Genomic DNA, 26,425 nt, shown 5'->3' with positions numbered 1-26,425 from the left:
CACTTAAAAATAATGGGAATTAACACTAGAGGAAAGAAGACCAAATTCTTTTTGTATTAACAGCATGTCAATTTTTCTTCTGACACTTAATGCTTTGCTACGATTTCTTGGCATTCAGCACAACTCTCCAGAGTATCCCAACTGCAAGGTTTGATACTTGCCAGTTAAGATCCAAATGATGCTGAAGTGTGACGACTTGTATGTGGATTTATAGGTCTGTTAAGCTGTCAGTGTAATGATCATATTTATTTAAAACATTTCAGCCTGCTTGAGAAATTAAAGATACTATAATAAATATAATAGAATAAATAAAATTTTTACTTACTGTGGTAAATTTTTTTACATTGCCATAGTTGTACAAAGGGGCCATATGTCCATGATAATATCATGTTTTGTGCTTTGTGCTAAAACTGAATTTCTGTATTAAGCTTTACAGTAGCAGAAGACTCGAGACTTCATTTTTTTAACACTCGATAGTGTAGTTGAACATTACTTCATATCCCCTTGGTAAACACTTATCCAGTACCCTTTATTGTCCTTGGGAATTATGCATAGCTGTGAATGGGAGGACTGATAAGCACAAGTGTTAGAAACACATTATCTTGAAGTTTTGTATATGTTTTGGAAATTTATACTCTACTGCACATGTGAAATAATGGATTTGTTTTTAGATAGCATATCAACAAAAATAAAGCAGTCCATGCCATAGATAAAGAATTAATAGTTTTCAAACATTTTAGTTTGTCTGAAGTGATGACATGAGAATGTCTTGGAATTATTAAACCTCCCTGCCAGAAAGTAGACACAGTGAAGTGTTCAGATAACAGCTTCCTATAGCTACATGTTGTAAGTGTATGAGTAAAGAAACACAAGCATGTTTCTATTCCATTGCTGGAAAAGAAACATATAATATTGATAAAGCATATGTACATTACTAATCTGCAAGAAAATTATTCTATCAGTTACCAATCTTCAGAACTGTAACAAAGCATATCACTCTTCTGAATTACATCTAGGCATGTGCAGTATTTATTGAGGTTTAGTCAAAATTTAGCAAGAAAAAGTTCAACAAGCTGTCTGTTTGAGATGATCAGGATTGTTATTTCATGACAGCTGAGTCTGAATCTGCAAAAGACTCAACTTTGGCTCATTTAGAGGGCAGTGCTGAAGCAGACATTGCACTGGCTTCAGAGGATATAAGCAGATGCTTCAAAATTGGAACATCTGATTACTGACCAGGGTATCATGTTTCCTCTAAAAAGAAGTTGAATATTTTAAATCTAATAGGTGATGTAACTTCACTGTAATCTATTTCCTGTTCTGTGTATATAGTTTAATAAAATACAATACAGTGCATACATACAGTTAAAGAAATTGACATTATTTTAAAAAATATTCTACTTAATTAAACCACTTTATAGCAAAAAGTTTAGTTTACCATCTTGCAAAGGAATTGTTATGTGAGTAGCCATATGATGCTATGAAATATCAAAGGATGTAAGAATTCATTCTTTTGTGTGTGCATACAAAATAAGCTTCCTTATTACCTAGAGTTCATAGAAACAAAATTATCTCTCCAGAAAAAAACTTGCATTTCTTTCACTTGTACAAATTCAGAGTTGGGTTTACAAATACATCATTTTCCAGAAGATAATATATATATCCACTGTTTCTAATGCTCTAGTATTACTAAAGGCAGTCATTATCAAGACAGAGAGACAATCTCTGTTTGTTAATCAGGTAAATATCCTGCTTATCCTTTTTGAAAATGAATAATGGAAAACAGGCACTTAGGAGGACTCCTCTGGGTAAGGTCCCCTTCTATAACTCAATTGACCAAATCTTTCTTTCTAGTAGGAAAAAGCATCTTTCAGTGGTTTAATTAAGAATTACCTATATATTAGAGTACAGTCTTCAAATAAGTATGCAAAAAGTTGGAACAAGAAGATCTCCAATACAAACAATTTTGGTATATATTTTATGATCTAAATAGATGAAGAAATTGTCAAATACATCATCCAAAAGTTGTTTGCTTGGTTTTTATTTTTTTTTGTTTTCCAAAGAGGTCAAAAGAAAAATAAGAAATAGCTACCCACACACAAAACCCCCAAAATTCCTGTGTTTGTGATGGTGACAAAGGTATCTGTGAAATATAACCAGAAGAATACTAATGTTATTAAATGAAAGTACAATATGGATGATTTGCACTAAAAAGAAACAGAAAAATAAAAAAATGAAGCAAAAAGGAGACATCAACACAGGCTATTAATAGTGCTTTTTAATTACTTTTGGTACTTGCTAAGCCTCAGATCTCACAAACAATTCTGTCAGTAAATGTAACATTATGGAGTCCTGTAAGCTGACAGACAGTTTTGCCTGGCTACAATTATTCCTGTGAATACGTGCAAGCTGGATGAGGAGGACACAAGCTCTGCTGAAATCACCAATAAGACTCTTGCCGACTGCAAAACTTCTATATGGAAAGTGAATTAGAAAATCTTCCATATGAAATAATTAATATCATAAACATGAAGTAGAGCAGATTGAATTATCTGTAGCACAACTCTGTAGAGAATTAAAACTCTTTAGAGATAACTTTCAGTGGTGGGATTCTTAAAGGATAACTTTCAGCTCCTAACAACAAATCCATTTAATAGGAAATGGTACAACAAGGTATCACATGGTAGCATCTAATGTATTACAATAGGAATTGAATTAAATGGTTATTAATTAATTACAAGCATAACAGATGATAGCAATATCTTTAATCAGAAGTGATTACATTATACCAAGATCAAATAATATGGTAAAGAAATGTATTTGAATAAATAATATCAGCTAACGTGCACCATTTAATTTATCTGCTGAGTAGAGGACCACAAAGTGTCTGATGAAGTATCCTTTCCTTCCCCCCACCGCCCCCCCAGAGAAATAAGTTTAAAATGGGTAAATATTAAAGGGGGATAAGCTGAACATCTGAATTTCTTCATATTTATGCTTTCCTAAAGTTACTCTTAACTTTTGCAAGTTATTTTAGAGCATAAAAATCTCTTTTTCAAGTCAAAGGTGTGTTTTTTGGTTATAAGTCATAATTCAAATTGCTTTTGCACAATTTGAACAGAGAAAAATAATTTTTTTGGAAAACTCATCTTTTACTAAGATTTGGAATACAATGAATACAGGAAGTCATATTTAAAATTAAAATTTTCATAGAAGAAGAAAACCCCAAGTGAAGCAATATAATTTTGAGTTTGCAGGTTGTTAAAGATAATGAATCAATATTTATTTGGGAGTTTGTTGTATTCCTTTCCCCTTTACATATTTTTAAAATTCATTTGGTTGGAAAATCATAAAACACTGCATAATTTCTGTTTTAGGTCATTCTCAGCACCTTACAATCAGAGATGGTTTTTTGTCTTTGCAGTTCAGACTAACTATTGACTTTGGTTCAAGAGTTCTAAAACTTTGCCCCAGATGATATTTATAAGAAATTAGGATGACTTCCAATCATTACAAATTTCAGAATGGCAGGACTAAGTAAATCCTTAATCTTCCTAATTCATCTTTTCTTAAAAAGTTCTGTATAATCACATACAAAAGGCATTTTAAACCTATGAAGATTTGGCGTCTTTAAACAGTCTCAGATTGCACACTCCAGGAGAAACATCTAAAATCACTTTTGAAAAATTTAGGTCAGGATATAATTAGAGGCCCAAGTTACCCAAAAGTATCAAATTTGAGCTGTGTAATGTTAGACACACGCCTTGACAGTTTGGCTACATTCAGTGGCAGTTTGAACTTTTAAATGCATGCCTGTAAAAATAGAAGGGAAACAAACTCCTAAAAATCACAGGAGACTTCTTCCTTTTTTTTTTTTTTCTTTTTGTGCAGCAACAGCAAAGAGCTTTAACCAAATATATTTATAGTAAATTTTGTGATCCTGGTACTTTCATGCCGAAGTACAAACTTGTCATAGTACCCTCCAAGTGTGAAACTGTAACTGAGAAACTAAAGAGTGGGGTACTTCTCTACTCATGTTTCTGTTTAGAATTCACAGCACAAAGTGTAAAAGCAAAAAAACATGAACAAAGTCTCTGTCAGCCCCTGGAGATATATTCACTGTTTCATTGACTGGAGAAGGACTGTTACAGCATTGGTTTGTCCTACTGCCACCCTAAAACCCAGGGGCTTTGGGAATTGTCATGTCTGGAAGACAGAGACCATCAAAAAATGTCTTTGGTTTGACAGTCCACCTATTCAGCCATCTTACTCTTGTGACCATACCTTGAGTGCATGCCCCTTGCATATAGTCAGAAAAATCTGACAGCTTAAATTCTTATTTTAATCCTACTTGGGATTTCTATGAAGACCCAAGGTACTGCTGCCAACTTGGTCTAATAGACATATTGCTAATCTGCAGTCTGAGAGGTGTAATTTCTATTTCCTTTGTCACATGATGGGAAAATTTTGTGTTTCAGATCTTGTTTTTGCAGAATAGAAGGCATTGTAACTTATTTATTCCTCAAACCACCGCTAATTTATCAGTAAGTGTAAAAGAAAATGATCTGTGACAAGAATAGAGTGTGTTTCCTCTGGATAGCTGTATTTGTTTAGTTTTGTCTAACAAGAAGCAAATGCCAAAAGAAGTTTTATCTTAGATGCAATTATAACATCTATCCCAAGTGCAAATCAAATCAGGGTTGAATTCATACTTTATCTTTTCCTTAACATGGGCACCAAGAACCTCTATCCACTATGTAATTTCTCAATATCTATACCTTTGGTAGAAGTGAGTCATCCATGGCTCATCTTCCCCTCTGGAAAAAAGTGTTAAATATGGCCAACTCATTTAAAACCTTCTGGAAGGACGCACATAAACATATGCACTTGATTTAGGGTCAGAGAAGTCTCAATTCTGTAAGGAACTGGGCAAACAAATACAGAGAAAACACCATCTCTGATATGTAGCCATTGAATCTAAGATACAGAATGACCATACGAACCAGATTATATCATCTTACTGTAAATTTTATGCTGGCAGTCATTGCCAAAAAGAAAACCCATAATCTCCAGTCCACTTTAAATACATGTATTACACTGCTGTGTCAGTGTAACACATTTCAGCCATCTTTCTTTCTTGACATCCTTATTCCTTTAGAAAGAAAGCCTTTTACAATTCAGGTGTACTCCAAAAAATGGCCTCTGAACCTGAAGTTCAAGAGCCGGTGATAGATCATCTGCGAGCAGACACAGTAAGAAAAGTTTCCCCTGGTAAAATGCTTTAGATAAAATAAAATGAGGGTTACTTTTAGGTCAGACATACTGACATTGTCCTGGGAAGGGTAAGGAGGAACCTCCTGCATTAGATGAGCTATCTCTTCAGTAGTTTCAGTCCTGGTGGATAGCAGTGACCTCTGGCAACCTGCACAAGCACTCTGTTGATAGCATAACTGAAGTGGGTTCTGATTTATGATAGCTCACCTTTACATGGCCCTTGTATGCTCCTGAAACACTCCCCACAGAAGTTACTTCTCCAATGAGTTTACATATATACTCCCACACATATGTTAAAGTGTATCTAGTATCACAAAAATGCACATGTATATTACTAGCAAAAAGAAATTGTCTTTTAAATGATGATCCATTCCCCACAGAATCCTGACTCTTCTACAGGAAGCCCTCCTAGGACACTTGACTTCAGATATGATGCAAAAGTCTTTTTGATACATATTTGAAGATTTTCCCTTGGCATGTATCATAATACTGACTTCTCAACTTAAATCAACTTTAAGAGGAATTAGTAGATGTAAAATGGTTCCCTCTGTGTCCAGGTTGTGCTTAGGAAAAGTGCATTCTTTAATTATAAATATATTACTGTTGAAGATTGCATGCAAGATGTTTTCCATTATCATCTGTATGGCAGATTACCTTTGTCAAGTGGGCAGTTTGCTTTATCTCTCTCTTTGAGTGACCACATTCACACCTCCCTCTGGACGGGACCTCTGCTGATAACAGACTGTTGAATGTCAGTGCATGACTGATAAGAACTATAACATCCTATTGTGAGATGCTCCGCCCAGAGGGAGGAGCCAAGCATTGCTACCCAGATATAATCCAGAAACTTTTGAGACACTGGCACGGCTTTCTCCACAGGATTCCCCAGAGAAACAGCAGCTGTCTTCTTCTTCCACGGGATCTTCAGAGGAAGAATACATCCTTCTCTACAGATCCCCCTCGCTCCAACAGAACCACACCTGATACTTCAGGAGGACTGCAGCCACGTTTCCAATTGGACTGCTATCAACACCCCACAGGGTGTCAGGTTGGGTTCTGACTCTGTCAGTGTTGATCTAGTCTACTGCATTGTTTATTTTATTTTTTTTCTTTCCCTATTAAAAAACTGTTATTTCCTGCTCCCATATTTTTTGCCTGAAAGCCCCTTAATTTAAAATTTATAGCAATTTGGAGGGGTAGGGAGGGTTTACATTCTCCATTTCAGGGGAGGCTCCTGCCTTCCTTAGCAGACTCCTGTCTTTCCAAACCAAGACAATTACATTACCAGAATCCTCTCGTAAGCTTCAGCATAATGTTCTTAAAAAAGGACATTGAATTCTATGTACATTATGTAATAAAATCAATTCAGTGATGTGGTTGAGTCATCCAGACCAAAAATCAATAGGTTAATGAGTTTTAAAACAAGCAGAATAACATACAGCTCTCTATAATATTGATAGCCTGAAGATCTGTTATTCTCACAATTTCAGTTCTATTACTAATTAAGTTTACAACTCTCTCTATAAAACTCTTTCAGAAAGCCGACCAAAGTTAATTCAAAGACCACCACTACTGAATAAAAAATACTTTGTGTTGCCAAGCTTCTGGGAAAAATAGACGTGAATGATAGCCAAAGGAATTGTATATTTTTCTTCTAGTTACCAAGGAATATTTTAAAACTGCCCTGTGCTAATAATTTCTGCTTGAAATATTTTCTTTTGTAACTAGATCTTAGATTCCTTTCTCTTTGTCAGTCACTTAGGCTTCAAGTTTAAATATGCAAGAACACAGAGCACAACAAAGGAACACACTAATCTTACTCTGTCAAAAGCAGATCCTCTTTCTTATTCCCTAAGGCCAGACAAAACAGAGCTGGGCTAAAACATTAAATACAATGAAGCAAGCATACATATTTTCTTATCTCTTGCTAAAATACAGACCTGATATGCAAGAAGAAAATTCCACACAATTTTTTCTTTCCTACACTTTTAGCTGATTGCAAAAACAACCAAGTAAACACATTCCCTTAAAACTACAGGAACAAATTTTCAGAGTTTTCAACACCTAATTTTGCTGGAGTGGGTAGAGCCACCTGCCATTCTGCTGCGCACTTGGCTGGTAATCTGTACCTTGCAGAATCGTACATAAATCTATGAAAAAGTGTGCTCAGTTGTGAATCTAATAATGTCCTTCCCTTGGTAAAAGAACTCCTTCAATAAACTGAGGTCCTTTGGACTTTCAGCCCCTTGTCTCACTTGCAAGTATAGTCTCATAACAATTGTACATAGAACATGGAATGTCTTTTTAAAGGCAAATCATTTTCCTGTTAAATACTGCACACAATACATCTTTTTAAAGATGCTTTTTCTTTTATATATTTACTCCAGCAAAGTGTAGCCTTGAACATTGTGGCCTGCTGGACAAATTTCTCGGGAAGTATAACTGAAAAATTGGAGTTGTTAAAAACCTATTATCTGCAAAGAGACACAAGGGTAAAGAAAAAACTCATCATTACAGCTGAAACTCTGTAAGTCAGTTATTGTTCCTGTTCTGCTTTCAGTGTACCAGCTTCACAATGTTTTGGGGTTTTTGTTTTATAAATATAATTATTTTTTAAAGGACACAGTTCTGGGCTTACACAACCAGGAAAATAATACTTCCCATCTACTAAGATGGAGGTGTAAACATGTAGTATAATGGGTGACTAAGGATAGTCACCCATTATACTACATGTTTACACCTCCATCGAGGTGTATTGTTGGTTTTCTTCAGGGGAAAAAAAAAAGAAAACCGAAAGAAAATCAGACGAATTCGGTGGTTTTCTTCAGGGGAAAAAAAAAGAAAACCAAAAGAGTGTGAAACCATGGCAGAACTATCTGATGCTCATTCTTCAAAATGGAGTTCACTAGGTTCAAGAAAGAACTTTCTGCATTGGCAACGAAATTAGCAGTCCTATGTTGAAGTCCTATTTTGTATGACCTCACCTATCATGAAAGTGATTCTGGTGCAAAATGTCTGCAGGATTAATAAGACTCCTTTTTCCTTTATCTGTTGCAAAAGAGTAACATCAGGCCTCAAGAGTGACATGTTAACATGTACCATACTGCACAGATAGCTCAGTGTAAAAGAGTAAACCAGTCTTCCAGATTAGCCACTCTAGGATTTTCTGAGGGGCTTGTATCAGAAATAAGGATGATATGGAAAGAAATGGGCAAACTTACTTGTAATGGTGTTTTTTGCCCTAATGACTTATATAGGTATATACATATGCAGCAAAACACATGGATTTGTGCACACAACTAAGTAGGCACCATGGTCTGAGGAATGTTTCTCTCTTTATATACAGTTGCTTCTCAGCAGAAAGCAAAATGAGTCAGTAATTTCTGCTATTGCTCTCTGTGCATAAATTAAATCATCTTTCTATCCTGCTTTTCCCTCTTCTTGCCTGAAATATTCGGTGCCGTCATTTCAATACCCAGATGATTAATCTAATCATTAGAAATTACTAAAAATTTTTTTGCCTGAGACACAATGTTTGAGTGATTGTCACATCAAATTCCAGTTATTATCCATGTACACATCACCAACGCTACTCCAAAATAACTCAAAACTGAAAGAGTGTGGTGTCAGTAGTTTTTTTGGTTGGTTGAAGAAGATAGGGGAAAAGAGCATACACCAAGCTACAAACACAATACTACTTTTCCCACAAAATTTCACTGAATTTGCATATCCTGATGATATGCAGATGTTCTCCCACTTTGTGCATCCTCTTTGATGAAAATGAAAGCAAAAGTTTTAAATTCTTTTTCCCCATGTATTTTGCTGAAAATCTGATTGTGGCATTGAAATCCTTACAAAGGTGAGAATACAGACTGGAAAAGTATTTGAATTTAATTAGTTAGCGCAAAAGTCTTCTTTTAAATTTTACCAATGAAGATGTTAAGGAACAAATAGTTAAGTGCCTGAGCTTTTAGAAGAAAATGTTCAAAAAGTGCATAATATATGTGCTTGCAGATTTAGTCTTATTGGAGCTCATTCAATTTTCTATCAGAAAAATCAGTGACATAGGTTGTTTTGTTATTGGATAGTCAAGGTGATTATTTTACACCTGCAAACTAATAATAGTTGTGGGACTATGGAATATATTGTGACTAATACCTAAGTAATAAAAATATCTAAAATTCAGATATTCTCAGAACAGCTGGTTAACCAGCCTTGGTTCAGGACTCCAGTCAAAATTCCTTGAAAGAAGAGACGAGAATACCACAACACATTAAGAGTGTTACTTTCCTCTGGTCTGGAATCTCCTACCAAACTGAGGCCTGAGCCTTTTCCTTTGATGGTGTTCGTGGGTGAATGCATGAAGTGGACATAATTCAACAGATTCTCAGCACAAGTGCTACAGATTTTTAGATTTGTCTGGAGGCAAATTAAAATTCTGTTAAAACCCCTGAGATTAAATCATTAAGCTCTGAAATAACCTGGGGAATTTGAGAGAAAACTACAGTCCCCAGGCTGTGTTCTGTACACAGTTTGATAGTGGAGAATTCATGGGTCAGATGACAGTCTCCTTGCTCCTGGTTCTCTGAAGGGAAAAGGTAGTGAGAGAATCAGGTGACAAAGAAGATGTAGAGGATGCAGAAGAGGAACAGAACAGATGGGCGTGGGAGACAAAATGCGGCGCAAAAGTGACAGCACAATCATTGCATTCTAGGCAACTAAAAATACACAAATACTTTCATATTTGTTTCCCCTGCTGCAGTTGCCAGAAAGATGTCACATTATCACAAGTAAAAGGTGAGGCGGCACACGCAAAGAGAAGTCACGATGAGTGAGATGCACCAGGCACTTTCTTCTTTAAATGATGCTCCCACCTCTGAAAGCCAGAAGGCCTGTGGCTTTGGAATTTTGTGACTCCGTACAGGAAAGGAATTGTTCCAGTTCCTTTGTGATGTTTCAAGTGTGTGAGTAAATTGCCTTGGACATGATCAGCTGTAATAAGATATAGGGGGAAAAAATGAATAATTTCTAAGATGTGAGCTATTTAAGGTCTTCAGGGTAAAATCTTACACATCAGGAACTGTAAAGTAGCAAATGAAAAGTTTTAGTTTGTGAACAGAATCATTGCAAATGCCAAAAATTAGTTCTTCTTTATAGCTACATTAATAGTTTTTATAAAACAACTCAGATGCAAATTGCTTTATTCAGAGGTTTGAAAAGCCATCAGACAAATGGGGAATGCACCAGTGCTTTCTCTCAGTCCTCAGCTATACCTCATATTGACTAAATACACAGTCTGAAAAGTGCCACAACTTCAGCATGCTCTGAAAGAAATACAATTTTCTTCTCATTCCTCTATAAATAGATTAGACTAGACCACCATAGAAAGAACTGAGTGTATAGCTGAGGTAAATTTACATTAGCTAAAATTAATCAAAGACTACACCCTCAGTTTGCTGAGATCATGAAGCAAGCTTTTGTGTTTTGTATTTTCCCTGAACCAGCTAAAAACATTTCCGTAGTTTGTATGTTGTACTGGCTGCCTGGATTTCTCAGCTTAGGATCAAAAGTTCTTTGCCCTTGGTCTATCTTCCCTTTATTTTAAAGGAAAAAAAAAAGGACACTGACAGAAGCAGTGAAAAAATCCATCATAATGTAATGGTAGTTTTATTATAGCTGAGGTATTTTAAGGACACAAGTAAGAGAAGCTCCATAGAAAGAGATAGCATCTTTTACTGGATCAACAAATACAGCTGGAAGGGTATACAAATCTGGATACATGAATGCCCTCCTGCAAGTTTAAAATGGAAACAGCTAGTTGGTCTGAAATATTTATTTATAAATATAACATACATATTAAAAAGTATTACATTATAGAAAGTTTAAATTTTAACAAAAAATTATATCATTTTTAAAAATAAGGACAAATATTCTGGATATCTTGATAGCTAAAGGATACATAATTTTATCTAATTTAAGTAAATTTAAGACTGTTAGTTTTACTGTGTTTAGATCATTTTTGATTTCTGATGTTTCACTCTACAAGTTTAAGCTGCCTCATTTAACAGAAGCATATTGGGTCTCCTTTCAGCTACAATATGGCAGAAATAAAAGGGACATGTGTTAGTCCATAGCTTTTCTCATGGAAAACTTTCTCTCTCAAATATGTTTGGTGAGAAGATTCTATGGCTTTCTTATCATATCACACATTTTTGAGTGCTATATGCTGCTTTCTTTTGGTGTCAGATCAATCAGTATTTATTTCCTTTTCCTTTGCCCTCAACATCACAGCCAATTCTGGGGAAAACATATATGCTTTCCAAAGGTTATTATTTACAGAGATTGAGATACTATCTTGTCCAGGTTTTTGGCCAGGATGAAGTTGATTTTTCTTGCAGAAGCTGTGAGGGAGTGGAGCCTGAAGCCATGTGGGCTTTTCTGGGTTGTTATCCTATACAAGCTCACCTCACTACTCAGGGGTGGAAGTAAAGGATTCTACTTCCAAGAAGAAGGTGGGGGTGGCTCACAGTTGGAGAAGAAAGTGTGGAGCACAGAGGGTCTGTCCACCACTAGTTTTCAGTGATCAGAGCTTGTGAACAGTTTTGCTTTTATACACTTTTGTTGCAGCTATTGTTTGTTTTTCTGTTCTCATTGCTGTTTCCAGGAAATTGTTCTTATCTCAACCTGTGAGCTCTGCCTTTGGACTCTCCCACCAGAGACCTGGGGAGGGGAAGAGTGGCTTGTGGTTTGAAGTGCTGTTCCTAAACCAGGACAGCCCTCACTGGAGCCTTACGTGGGGCTGTGCTTCCACCCCTGGTACAGTTGGTTCTGGGTGTGCTGCACACCCCTCTGGTGAAACCACAACACATCTAAAAATAGGTCAGACACAATCTAAATGCAGAAGATGCAATCTGCTCTCAAGAGGCAGCAAGCAATTGTAGCCCAGTAAATGCGATTTTTACCATGACTAGCAAAAAGTTGTAGTCCTTTTGTTGCTCTGGTCTTAAGGCTCATCTTGGTTTGCTGTGGCTGCAGCTGGGTTCAGTCTGGTTTGACAGCTGTGGGCTCTCCAGTTTTAACTTTTCTTTGCCCCTCAGTAGTGCTGTCCTGACCAAGGCAGGAGTCAGCAGATGACACACAGCAGCCCAGGTGCGGAGCTGGGGCTGGGGAGTCCTTTGTGCCACACTTTGGCTTTAGATCAGAGCCTCTGAGAAGGAAGTGGGGGCTATGAGGGGAAAAAAAAAAAAAAAGTAGTCCTAGGTGGAAGATCAAGGAGAAAAATTCCCTGAAATTCCCTGTCAATATCTTCATATTGCTTCCAACAAAGACCTCTGGTGCTTATTGCTATACTATCCTATTCCCCCTATTTTCTCTAGGAAGACTGAAACCATCACCCTTGGGATGCAAAGGGATACAAGAAGGGTGAGCTCCACACCACAAAAATAAACACTAGGAAAGGTAGGGTTTTGTTGGCTTTGTCTGTTTGTGGTTTTGTGGCTTTTTGTTTGTATGGGTTTTTTGTTTTGTTTTGTTTTGGGGTTTTTTTTCCAATTTTATTTGTATTATTAGAATTTTCCGTTTTAATTAAATAAGCCATGTTGTTAAATCTTCTAAAACAGATTGTTCTCATTGCACACTAACATTTTAGCCTATGCATGCTTTTTTTGTTTCCTTTTGCACACAGCAAGATTTTGAACCTAAAAATGAAAAGCAGATTCAAATATACAATAGAACAAAATACTGCTTTTGCATTCTGCATAATTGGAAAATAATTCCTAGATTTAGCCAAATAGATCTTTGAAAAGGAGAAGGTAGAGAAAGTCACTAGGACTTAAGAACTAAATATTGTTGTGGAAAATCTGTGGGCTGGGCTTTTATTTGACCTTTCAGCAGATACCAGCTGTACCTCAGTTTCTGGGCCTGTGATTGTAACACATATGTAATGCTTCAGTTCTCAGCCTTCTAGTTAAAATCCAGCACAATTTTTTTCATAAAGATATTAATAATAATCAGCTTTGTAATGGGGATGAAGTAAATGCATTCTGTTTTGCTGGTGGTTTTTCCCATTCAAGAAAGATTTTTCATCAATTTTCAATAGCTATGGTGGAGAAGAAACTTATAGGCAAAATTTTAAATATAAAAAGGATTAAATAATGAAGACATTATTAAGAATGCAGTATTAGTAAAGTTTCATCTTGCACACTCCCAAAATGTGAAGACAATCTTGATTTTTGTGTATGGTACTTTAATGTGTTTAAAGGCAAATACTTGCAGACTGTGCTGACAAGCTGGGAAATTTTAGCCTGGCAAACAACAACCTTGAAATGAATTTGAATGTTCACAGTGGATAATGAGCTAAATGGGAGTTCCCAAAAGAGAGAGTTAGATGTATAAAGAGGGAATTTTTTTTTTTTAAATTAAGGGGCAATCTGATCTTACTATAGGTGCAAGCACCCATATGGAATGCAGTGCTCTTGGTTGTAGTTGAAATTGGAGAAAGTTTGTAGAAAATACAGGAGAATGATTCAAAGATTTGGAAACAGGCCCCCTTGAGGGTTTTAATCTGTTTATCAAAGACATAAAAGAGATAAATTTAAGGAGGATGGTGTACATGCTTGCATGTGTGGGTGAATGACTGTCGTGCATCCTGGAAGTATCTCCTGGCAAGCAAAACTTTGATCAAGGGTTCTCTAATATAGTAGACAAAAGTGTAACAAAATTCAATGGCTTGAAGATGAAGCAAGACAAATTTAGAGTGATAGAATAAGGCTCCAATGTCTAACAGTGAAGATAATTACCTAGTGAGTACTATGATGAAATTGTGGTTGGTTTTCTGTGGAAATTTTAACTAAGACTCAGCATAATTTTCTCACCACACTGTTTTAATTCTGTGGAAATTGCTTCTAGTAAATCCTGTAACCTTTGTCATTTGACAGGTCAGCTTAGATGAGGATGATAATTTTTTTCCTGGTTTTGCCATCGATGTTGAATAATCTTTTATCTCATGTTCTGATTTTTTATATACAAATATTTTATTTTAACATTTGTCTTCTAAACTCCCTGTCCCTGGACACAGGCCCTACTTTCCCTCTGTGGCCTTCACTGTCTTCTCTTGGGCCCTTCACATTGCAGACTCCTGTTCACATAAGCATTTTGATTCTTTGGCTCACTACCTCACTGAAAGTAAGTCAGTGGATTCAAACTGTAAGAGGTCAATAATTGCATATCCATATATTAGGGACCTGAAAGTAGGCTAGAAGTGATCAGAAAAATTATTTCCATGTGTAAAGGTTTTATGACTTTGGGTTTATGAATTCCCTTGTTATTTTGCCAGGGATCTGTCTCTGGAACCTCTGTCTCCAGTAGTCCCCAGTGAGACAGAAAAATGTCAATGAATTAGGTTTTTTTATTTAGCACTCTTAGAATGGTCCTGTTTTAAAAAGAAAGTAAACCTTTACTACAGCAAAAATGCTGCTCTGATATAAGTTTTCTGAACAGTAAGTGGATGAAGATCCAAATTAGGTTTTCACTGTGTCAGGTGCAATAGTAGCAACCAAACAAAAGCATTGCATAGCCTTAGGTCTGACAGTCTGTTAAGTGAATTTGTATGCACACAAGAAGAAGTGTCTTTTTGAAACATGAAGATGCCCAAGAGAGAGACTCTGGAAAGGTTTTACAGCCATTTAATAGTTCAAGACATTATTTGTTCAATAACAAAAGAAAAAGGCTTAGAGAGCAATCAGATTTTCATGGAAAAAAGCTAGGCTCTTGTCCTGAGGGGAGAAAGGATCATAGGCAGTGATTTTTGTGTGTGTCAGGAAGGGATGCAAAAAAATGGTTTGACAGCTGGAGAAGCAAGAGAAGAGCTGCTCATTCTATCTCATCTATTTTGTATGCTTTTATACTCCATTTTAACTGAATGAGATTTCTAGCTCTTTTCTCCCCTCTCTAATGAATGTTTCATTCTCTTTTTACACTGCTCTTAGCACAAAAAAACCCATTCTTCTTCATGTTCCCACTCAGTGCTTTTCCCGTCCTACGTCCCTCTCAATACTGAATGACAACAGCTCCCTAATTTTCTAATAAGGATGCAAGTGCATTCTGATTTTGGTCACTTTTGTGTCCACATGGCTGCTATAGTCTCCCCTGTAGTCCATGTGATTTACCAGCTGTGCAGAATCTAGTGAAAGCTGATTACAAGCATGAACATCCACTCCTCTGCCCTGAAGGAAATGTTACTTGTCAGCAAATGAAACTAGCTAAGAGACCCCCTAGTAGTGTAAACACTGCCTCAAATTCCCAAAGGACTTTAAATATACTTGGCTCTCCAGTTTGGTTCTTTCATGCTTTTGTTTTGTTTCTACTCTTCAAAAGTGCACTAAGAAATCTATCTGAAGATGTGCCCAAGTGATAATTTTCTGGCCAGATATTTTTCACCGGGAAAAATATCTCAAAAAAACAGCTCCAAGAATTATAGCAGTGCCAATACAAGGGGACAGATACTAATCTCCAAGCTACCTTGCAGTTTAACTATTTCTTCCACCTTAGAATTTTCTGATTTTGAAGGAAATTGAAGGGACAAGATGATGAAACACTACTAGTTTTGAATGAGACAGGGCAACCTTCTTTATTTCTTCAGCCACAAGGTTGCAATAAGGGCTAAAAGTGTCACTTATTTACTTATGTCCCCTATGACTGTGAAAAAACCTCACATAACCCTAAGCAGAACAGTGAGCCTCCCCTGAAAAGAACATCTATCTAACTGTAGCAATGCTTACTTTATGTTTTTAGTAGTTTAGTCTGTTCAGGAGTTGGCTTAAGCCAAATGGTTGAACTGAATCTAAGCTGCTGCCCTGGGGTTGTTGTATACCATCAAAAACTTCTGAGTGTAACAAATGATATTTTTGCATGTGGGAGGATGATAGAACCAAAAGCATAGTTTACTTTTGTCAGGGACTGGGACAATGGTTGTGGCATAATGTTTTGTTGGCCTGGCAAAAAATTCTGAGCATCGGCCTCTTAAATGTCACAGAGTTTTTGTAGGAAAGATTTTTATTAGGAAATGTCAAAGCAAATATCTAGGCATAGAATGGCTCAAAGCTGCCTGTCATAGATACAATATTGATGGATTCTTGGCTGTATCTTTTGTTAAGAAAATGAGAATACTGGCTTCATGAATTCTGGTTACATGTCTAAATGCAAGAGCTGCCCACGCAAAACCTGTGTTGGAACTTTCTAAGCTGACATGGTCGATAGAAGTGAGAAGTTCTGATTCAAAATAAAGAATCAGGACATCTGTTTCAAGTTTCATGCTTTTGGGGGAAAATGATGGAGGGGGAACACATTACTTTAATGTCACAAATACTGATCAATTTATTTCAAACTTTACTTTGATGATAAAGATACAAAGTGAAATACTAAAGTATTTGCCACTTTTCCCCAAATGCAAATATAGATATATCTTAACCCTTTCTTTCAAACTTAAACTTTATCATTCATCAGTATGATTGAGGCATACAAAGCAGAACTCAGGAATAAGAAGGAACAATTCTTCTGGAAGGTTATATTGAGAATAAATATTTGGACTACATGACCATTGTAGTTCCTTTCCAACTGTAATATTCTAATACGGCTGAGTACCAGCATAAATACTGATAAAACTGCTTAACTGTGCATAGGTTTCTGAAGACAGAAGTGTATTTTCTAAGCCTGTTTTCCATTTGGCCCTTTGGCATCTGTGCCACCAGTGATATAAAATTCCGAAGCAATAACTTGAATATCAGCTTTTATCCTACTAAATTACAAGGTCAGCCAATCAGCATTTTTTTTCACTGGGCTGCCATCCTCCTGATAATCTTCTTGCAAAGCATTCTCATGAAAAACTTCAAATGACACTGTAGAGATGTTTTATACAGCATATTTTATAAAATCAAACTCTGAGCAAAATTGTGTACAGAAAACGATTTTCATGCTTTTCAAAATATGGATTTAACATTATATCACAGAAAAACACACTTAGAATCCAAGAAAAAAAACCAAGGATATAATTCTCTGTTCTGACTGAGATTCTTCTATTCTTCTTGAGTAACCTTAGTTTAACCTGTTGCACATTATTGATTTTTTCCAAATGGAAAGGTAGTTATCTCTTTATTACCTATATTTATGTTAGCAAAAATGCTTTTACAATCCTCCAGAACAAGTGTAGGGAGAAGATCCTAGCTTTTCTCTTCTTAATTTTTTTCCCAGTTGTTTTTCTGAGAATTTTTAATGAACAGATTCTCTCAGGACTTTCTGGAATTCCATTTAAAAGTTTTGCACCAGCAGAATACAGTAAATTTTCATGAGTATGTTCATCAAATATATATGGCTGCTTAGCCGGTCAGCAATATTCAGCCTACATTGTAAATAAAAGAAACAGTTGTGGCATAGCTGGCGTGCAGTACTCTAATTAAAAACTGTGACCAGTAATTATGTGTATGACAAAATAAATGGCTGAGAAGCACCTTTTAACTTACCCAGCCAAGTGCTGAACTGCCATGTTACTCAGCAGCTGACTGCTCTACCCTTCTTACTCCTAGCATATTTTTCCTGAGATAGATAAAAGATCATAGTTTTCAAAAATGGGCTATGCAACTTAGGTACTGGGTTGGGTTGACCTTGATTGGCTGCCAGAAACCCATCCAAGATAGTCTTTCAGTCTCCTTTCTCAAGAGAATGAAGAAGGAAAACAAAATGAAAAAGCTCGTGTGTCAAGATAATGATCCCTTACCTAGTACAGTCAAGGCCAGAAGAAGCTAGGCATGGGGAGGATAAATTTAATTTATTGCTAAATAAAATAGATTTGGATAGTGAGAACCAAAAAGAATTTAAAACATCTTCCTCCCTCCCTGTTTTCCCAGGCTCAAACTCACTCCTTCATTCCTACTCTTCTACTTCCCCCTCTAAGTTAGCACAGTTGGGAGAGTGAATGGGGGTCTGTGGACAGTCCAGAATGGTTCCTCTCTGCTGCTCCTTCCTTGCACTTTTTCAGCTGGACTCACCTCAGGCTGCAGAGAATTCCCTGCTCCAGTACCTGGAGGACCTCCTCACCCTTGTCTCAGCTCAGTGTCTCTGGGGCTCTTTGTCTCATGGGGGTTTTTCTCATTCATCACCCTCACCGCTGCTATGCCGTGTTTTGCCCTTCCTTAAATACTCTTCCCAGAGGCGCCACCATGTTGGCTGAGCAGCAAGATACGCCCAGCAAGGACTGCATTGGAGCCAGCTGGAAACACATGGAACTGTCTGGGGTGGGCTGAGTGCAGTCTGGGGCAGCCTCTCCTCACAGGAATCACCCCTACAACCATCCTGCTGCCACCACTTTGACACTATTTCCCCATGGACGCACAAAAGTGTCAGTAAACTGTCACCTCTGTCCAAAAAGACATGAAGTTTCGAGCTTAATAAATACCTGTACTACAGGGAAAGGCTAATTTTTAAAGAAGAGACATTGGGAAAATACTAGAAAAAAAGAAATGTCAATTTTACGTATCAAAAGCCACATCATCGTAGGAGGCGCAAGTGAATCTAAATAAGGATTCTGTTTTGGCATATTTAAAGTTTATTAAACCTATGATTTCTTGAAAAAGTCAGACTTTTCCCTCCTCTCTCTCTACTCAGTTTAAATGTTAATTTGATAAATATCAGTCTTCAGCAAAAGCTATAGGAAAGTGTCATGATGAGTAATCTCACATTTCCTCTAGCATTTCATTTATCATTCAGGTGAGTTTAATTAAAGCCAAATGACAATTTCAGTGAAAAAAATAACATGTGTGATTATTTCTAAGTTGGGAAATGCTTGAACTATCATAGCAAATCTTCTCTCTAGTATTTCTCAAAATCTGTTACATGTTTTCTCTCCCTCTTTTGGATTTGTGCTTTTATTGGAGATTCTTCTCTGCCCCAAATGTGTACTTAGGTTAGAGAGGCCACAGAAACAAAACTCACTCTTTAAGAGACTTCACTTTTTTTCTTTGCTGCAGTGTACAGAATGTTCCCAAAGTGAGCTGCAAGTTCATGTTTGTGTGGTTGCAAAGAGTACACTAGCCACACTGCGCCGGCATATCTATTTCATACCCCAACTGATAATTTACTAAATTTTTGTAACTTGATTGCATTTAATTTAGTACCATTAGTGTAAAAGGAGCATCAGTTCTGATAGGTCTATTTATTCTTCACCTTATGAAGTAGATTCAGGTAAACCTATGCCACAAGTAATAAAAAGTTTCTCTAATTCTATGTAGATTAGACAAATACTGTAGTTTTACATCCTGTTGTGAATTTTTCTGAGCCATCCTAATTTCCAAAACTTGAGAATTATGTCCCAAATGGCTCCAACAAGGATATACAACTCAGTAACATGCTGCTGTGCTGTTTTCTTTGGGAGTGGTATGGTACTTTGCAGTGAGTTGGTGGGGCAGAGCAATGAAGATTGTGGGAGCTTATCTGATCTTTCCCTTTGAGATTTTTCTGAAAGAATTAAAGAGAGTCAATCCTTAATATTAATTCAAAATGGGCAATCACTCTTGTCATTCTGTCTCTTGTTGAAGGAGCTTTTCTTGAGAACAGTCATTAACAGGTCAGGAGATTTTAAATTGCCCCCTCAAATCTGTATTACATCATTAGAAGAGCTTTCAGTAATTTGGGATTACTGTGGTAAAAAAATTCTCTACCTGTCCATCATGAAAAGCTTTGCAGTAAAGTTGTACAGCTGTATTTGGCAAATGTACAGTAGGGAAAGAATTCAAGAATGCTTCAATCAGAAGCCTTTAAAAAATAAATGTCAAAATTCCATTTCTCATATTAATAATTTATGTAGGGCTTTGTATTTAAAGATTACATTTATTTAGTTTTGGTCTGCTGCATGACTTTGCTAACTCCCACACTTATGCAAATTTTATCCATGGGATGCAAAATATAGCTCTCATGCATATGTTACCCATTGTTCCTGATCTACTTCTATATTAAATGCATTTGCTAAACAGTAGGACAAGCTTTAGAGTAATGATGTTGATCAAATAAAAATTTCAAGCACAAAATGAAATGTGACACTTTATAATGGTCTTTGATTTGAAATATGTCCAAATTGGCATTGCATTTACTTTCATAATGACTTTTTTTAATAAAATCAACTAAAGGCTGAAGTTTGTAGAGGGAGAAGTTCCCTTTTTAAGTAAAATATAAAAACCTGAAAAGTTTTTTTACCTATGGGAAAATACCATAAAATGATTTTACAAAAAGCAATAGTGGCCTTCACAAAAGGCCTCTATTATGAGGACACAATGTTTATCCATCTATAAAGAAGAGTCTGCCATCCTGAAGTCAAATCTTTGCAATAATACTCTGCCATTTTCCACTATAAAGACTAAGTTTTATGTGCGGCCTAGAGACACAAATGGCAATAATTATCCTTTTAAATGTATCATAATTAAGTGTAAGATATGTGAAATGTACAAATGTAGCGTATTCCAGAATTACAGTAAATGTTATCATTTTGAATACACTGAGTAATGAGAATGCTACTGCCACTTGGGAGGCATTACTTTTTTTAAAAAATAGTGTGAAATAAATTTATTCTATTTGTAAACCCAAGAAAGATTAATTTGTTTTTTAATTCAGATCTCTCAGTAATCATCTTTTACCATAGAGATAAATACTATTCAGCTGTCTGGATTTTACAGGATGTTGATTGGTTAGGCTTCCTAGTTTATTTGGAGTTTAGTTGGCTTTTTGTAAAGGACAGGTTTGGTAATTGCAATTTATTGTTAGAACTATTGTTTCATGATCAATACTTGTGTACTTGAAGTGGTAACTTTTTAAGATGTAACAGAAATTCAATTGCCATCAAGTTTGTGTGACCAGCTACAAGAGTTGTGAAGGAGTGCTTGTTAAATGAGACAGTGGATTTTCCTGCAAAGAGAGAGATATTCTACATTAAAGTGAGAACCATAGCTAATAAGCTGAGCAGAATTTTCCTTTAGGGTTCTAAATATTGAGATTTGCTTGAGCCTGTAAAGTTCTTCCTATGGTGGCACCCCAGGAAGCATACCACAAGGTAAGAAAATGACATTTTAGGGTGGAAAGGTTTCCTGTCACAGAAGGAAATGAAAATATTAATTCTGCAAGTAATGTATGATCTGAATCTCACATCCACCACTAGTGAGGGGTGCAAACAATATACATAACAGCTTCACAGATACACTTAAAATGTGATTAATTCAAAGAGAGTCTTCTGTGATTCTTGGAGAAAGATATAAAAATGCCTTGTACTGCTTGATTTATTAATTTGAGTAACTTTGAAGTGTTGCACAAGACTTTCACTCTGCTTCCTGAATCAAGTTATTTTATTTCATAAACACCAATAGAATTTGCAGTGCTGCTGCAAACAGGAGTGGGATTTCCCAGCTGGCAGATGGTCCACCACGATTCAAAACACAAGCAGAGCAATATGAATAGAATATCTCACACAACTGAATGTTGTCATTTAAAGACTCCTACTTAGCAATAGAATTAAATACCTAATATTGAAGTCTCTTGAATATTTAGCTTTTGGAATATGTTAATAAAAATAAAATACTAAAATTTCATTGAAAAGAATTATCTCTATGATCTATATGCCTCGAGCCAAATGTGATGCGTGGTTATATCTGCAAAATAATATTTAAGACAATGGTGTAATAAGGAGATAATTGAAACATCAGTTGAATGATTTCTAAATAGTCAAAGTTCAAGTCAGATGTATCTTTGAAAGAATTTTAATCTGAACAGCCTTTTTTTTAACTGAATAATGCCTTAGAACTTTTGATTTTTTTTTAATTTTTTTCCAGACAGTATTGTTTTTGCTAATTAAGTAAAAGAAGTTATTCTTGTTGGACAAAAAAGAAATAGGTGGAATTTTTAATGAAAATAATGTAAGTGATTTAATTCTACTTTCAGAAGCAAATTGAGTCACAGAATTTCAGAAGGCACTGAGCAAACACAAGAGTTACTAAGAGGAAATTAGTATGATAAAAGAAATAGTCAAACAAAGCAGAAATCGATGACTCTTGCCCTGGCTAGTTATCAGTAAGTCAGTCATGAGTAAGCATAGAATTTGATCAAAGCTGCAGTTTTAATATTGTTAGCACAAGTAAAGCTCCATTTTCAATCCTGCATTTTTTCTTTTTTTAAGGTTTAAGAATATATGTAATTCTGAAATAAGATCAAGTCATGTCCCATCAAAGCAAAAAAACTACAAAAACACCAAATTCACATACTGAATATCTGAGGCAATGTTAGAGCTCTCAGGTGACACATAAGAAAAATGCTACCCGGTAATGTTAGATGAAGAGACCTTAAATTGCAGTTCAATCACATCAAGGATGTGAATTCCTGGATGACTGGGATAACTGGGATACTGCTTACTCCAGCATGAGACACTTTCACTGTCTCCTGTTGGAGCCATTTCATTTTGGGCAGATAACGCATTTTCTTTGGTAGAGAGATTTTTATGTTGTTCTCTAGCATACCTAATCATTAGACTATGAAGTTACTCTCCCTTTCCACCTCTCGTTGTGTCCAAATGCAGTTATAATGTTTTATATAACATGAAAAGCCTCTGACCAGAGGGAGAGGGAGAGAAATACAGATTGTCTCCACATAGATATTACCTAAAACTCCCATGGTAGTAGCTGAAGTTGCTGTCCTGAATAAATTTTCAAAATTTTGAACGCACTTCCTATGTGGATTTAGCTCAAGTACTGGAGATATTTCTTGCTTTCCTCCTACTTTGTTAGTACTAGAAAGTCTTTCTTTTTCCATATGGGGGAGTATGTATTTGTGGAAGTATTTACTTCTGATAATTTCTAGTTTTCATGTAATTTTCAAGTGAAAAGACATTGTGCTGGAAAATGCCCAACAAGCTCTAGTTATGTAGTTAATCTGAGATCAGATGTCTTCATATCTCTTATGAGATATTGCATAGCCTTGCCACTTTATTCAAGGGGAAAAAAATAAGGAATTTGTAACAACAGGAAGATTATCTTCATTCTTGTTCCTGAATCACCATATAACTGTCTAAGCTTCATGTGGCAAAAGAAGCTGAGTATTTCTGAATGACTTTTTTACAGTCCTAAACACAGATAAACTTCAATCTGGTTATTTTTAAAATGTAGTTTTTAACCTTTAATTTTTGTTTAAACATGGGCATGACATTACAGATTCACTGGGGAATACTTGCATGGTTTTGGGAAACTAGTACTTTTCACCAAAATAAATGCAGTGCTTTCCAGATCCAGAATACTGGTCTCTTAATACTCCAGAAAATAATAATGGTTCCTTAAAAAGGTATTTTGTTCTATGAGAACATTTATGCTTTATCTTGTGGTTTCCTTATGTTGTTCTAGTGCTGTGTGCAATAAACTATAACCCCTATAAATATATAAGTAAATAAAAAGCTGTGGCATGGGAGCAGAAATTTAATTTAAGTTCTCTGTCTTAGTATCCAGTGTATTCCAAGAAAATCTGCTTTTTAAAATTCATTATGTATTTCTGTTTTCTGTTTTCTGTTTTAGTTGAAGTATTTGTACTATGCTCCTCTATAAAAAAAAAACAAAACAAAAAAGCTTTTAATTAAGAGTTGTTCTAAGTTAGTTGCCCAAGGGCAAGTAGCATTGTAGATGAAAGGTTGAAAGGTTCATTTTTTAATTTTTTTTTCAGTTAGGACAGTGATTTATTAATTTTTATGTTAACTTTCTGTTCTGTCCCTAGTGAGCTGAAAATGTTATTGGATATTTGACATTATAACAGGAGATAAGAATTGACCTTGGAACTCTATAGTGAATGTTTTTCTAGTAGAATATAGTACTGGACTACTACAAAGGCAGTTGGTAAGAGAAATCTTAAAAAAGTCCTTGGTTTATGTCCCTGCTTTTGAACCATCAGCACTTATAAATATACCTAACCCCAGAGTGCAGGCTTATGTTTTATGTAAGAGAATTGGTCTTTTAGAGGAGTATGTTAAGGGAAAGTGATGTGATTATCTGTTTTATGGGAGAGCTGTGCCTGTTTCAGAAGGCCATGCCTTGCCTTAAGTTTTTAAATACCAGAATTCTGTGCTTGTTTGTAAAATACAGGCTCATTTCTTTGAAAATGTATTTATATTTTAACATCTGTGTTCAATTTCTCAATAATTTTGATTTTTATCAATATTTGAAATGGAGTTTCACTAAGCCTAATATGTGTGCAGAATTACTATCATTGCTAGAGTTCTCTTCACTTTCCCCCCATTCCAATCTCTCTCACCTACCTACTGTATCACACAAAGCAGTGTTGAAGTGTTGAGATAGCTTTTCAAGGACTAAAGTCTTTAAAGTTTAAAGAAAATCTTAAAAAGAAGACAATCAAGTGAAGAAAAAGAGACCAACACTAGATCACTGAAGCTTGAAGAACACTGAAATCCTCTGTTTCAGCTCTTATTTAAGTTATCACATCTGGCAAACTAATAGAAAAACAATGCTGTGTTTTCTGGGCTTTTTTTCCCATTTCTCTTGCTTTCTTTTGTAGGGACTAATCTAAACTTTGCATTTTGCAATCTGTCAGTACCTACATGCTGCTGCACAGTTTATTAGAAAAAGAAGGATGTATATTGAATGCAGTAGGAGAGAGAGGACTTTGACTCCAAATTATGCAAATGAAGAACAACAACAATACAAAACCCAAAGCAATACCCCTACCTGCTCTGCTGCTTTCAGATGGCTGCCACATTATGCATGCAGTGGTGTCTTGGAAGCCAGAGCTGGTCTTGCTACAGCAGAACTTTAAACTGTCTGCACAATACAAAGAACTTTAAGGAAGCTGAGACATTGCTTCAGAGTGTCAAAGTATTTTAGGGCCTTTAAAAAAAATCATTATTATTGTTATTATCATTGTGGTCCAGTATCTCTGTCCAGCATCTCCTCTGTGGAACAGGAAGAATTGCGGACTCTCTGGGGTTTGCTGATTGTGTTCAGCTGCAAACCAGAATAGATTCATGCAGCTAAAAGAGTGCTCATATTGTCATTGTGGCACTACTCCGTGTGAATAGTAATAAAGTTTTTTTTGTGATCCAAGTTTTCAGAGGTCCTTCTCACTCAAGTATTTGGCTTTGGTGAAAAAAAAAAGTCTAAATTGAGGCATCTAAAGGTCCTAAATTGACTGTGAGATGAGAGAGTGGATTGGCATGAGATTCAGCAGAGCATAGCTAAGGAAAAAAAGAGTGAGGCTGTTTGAGTCTGAAAGGATCAAAGTATTAAAAGTCTTTTGCATGAGATGTGCAGTCTTGTAATCGATATGATGTTTAACACAATGAACAAATACTTCAATACTGACAATATACATTCTAATTAGTTCAAGTGATAAAACATGCTATTATATTGTGAAACTGCTGGACCCTGAACAATTCTTTATGAACAAAAACTGCAAACAGAATGGTGTGTTAGTCTCATCTCACATATATGAGTAAGGATGTGAAAACCTTTGCTTAATTGAACTTCAAAATGGAACAATGGCTTAAATGGTATGTAAAATCTTAGCCATTAGAAAAACCCTGCTAAAGAAGCTCTTTTTGTACTCACAGTAATATCTACTCATGTCAACTGGCTCAGTCAGTAGAATTTCTCTTTATGTTTTTCTTACTATGTTCCTAAATTCCAACTTATAATTCTCATTAGGAGAAGGACATAGAGCCGCAGCAGCAGGAATTATTCCAACTCTTTTGTGCTGCTCTACTTGTAAGAGAATAACACAGTGAAGGCAGGAAAAATGCAAACTTTCTCTCTTTTGAGGTGGAAAAGATAGAGGGTGAGCATAAAAATAGAGAAAATAAACTCGTAAGATTACTGAATAGATAATGATGTTACTGAGCTCTGTAGTGACATGGCACTTGCTATTGCTCTGTCTCTGTATTTTCTTGACAGCCAGCCCAGATTATTAGAGAGCAATGTAAACTATACTGCTAAAAAGGAATATTTCAGCTTAGAAATTCACAACCAACTTAATGCATCCTGCCTTGGTAAGAAGGCTGAAAATATAGTGTGGATATACACAATGTGATAACTGTTCTGTGCCAAACAGGTTTTACAAACAGCCCCACAAAGCC

Source organism: Molothrus ater, chromosome 1 (genome assembly GCF_012460135.2).
Source record: "Molothrus ater isolate BHLD 08-10-18 breed brown headed cowbird chromosome 1, BPBGC_Mater_1.1, whole genome shotgun sequence".
NCBI classification, from domain to species: Eukaryota; Metazoa; Chordata; class Aves; order Passeriformes; family Icteridae; genus Molothrus; species Molothrus ater.
The sequence above is the reverse complement of the archived record's forward strand: the minus strand, read 5'-3'. Positions refer to the sequence as shown.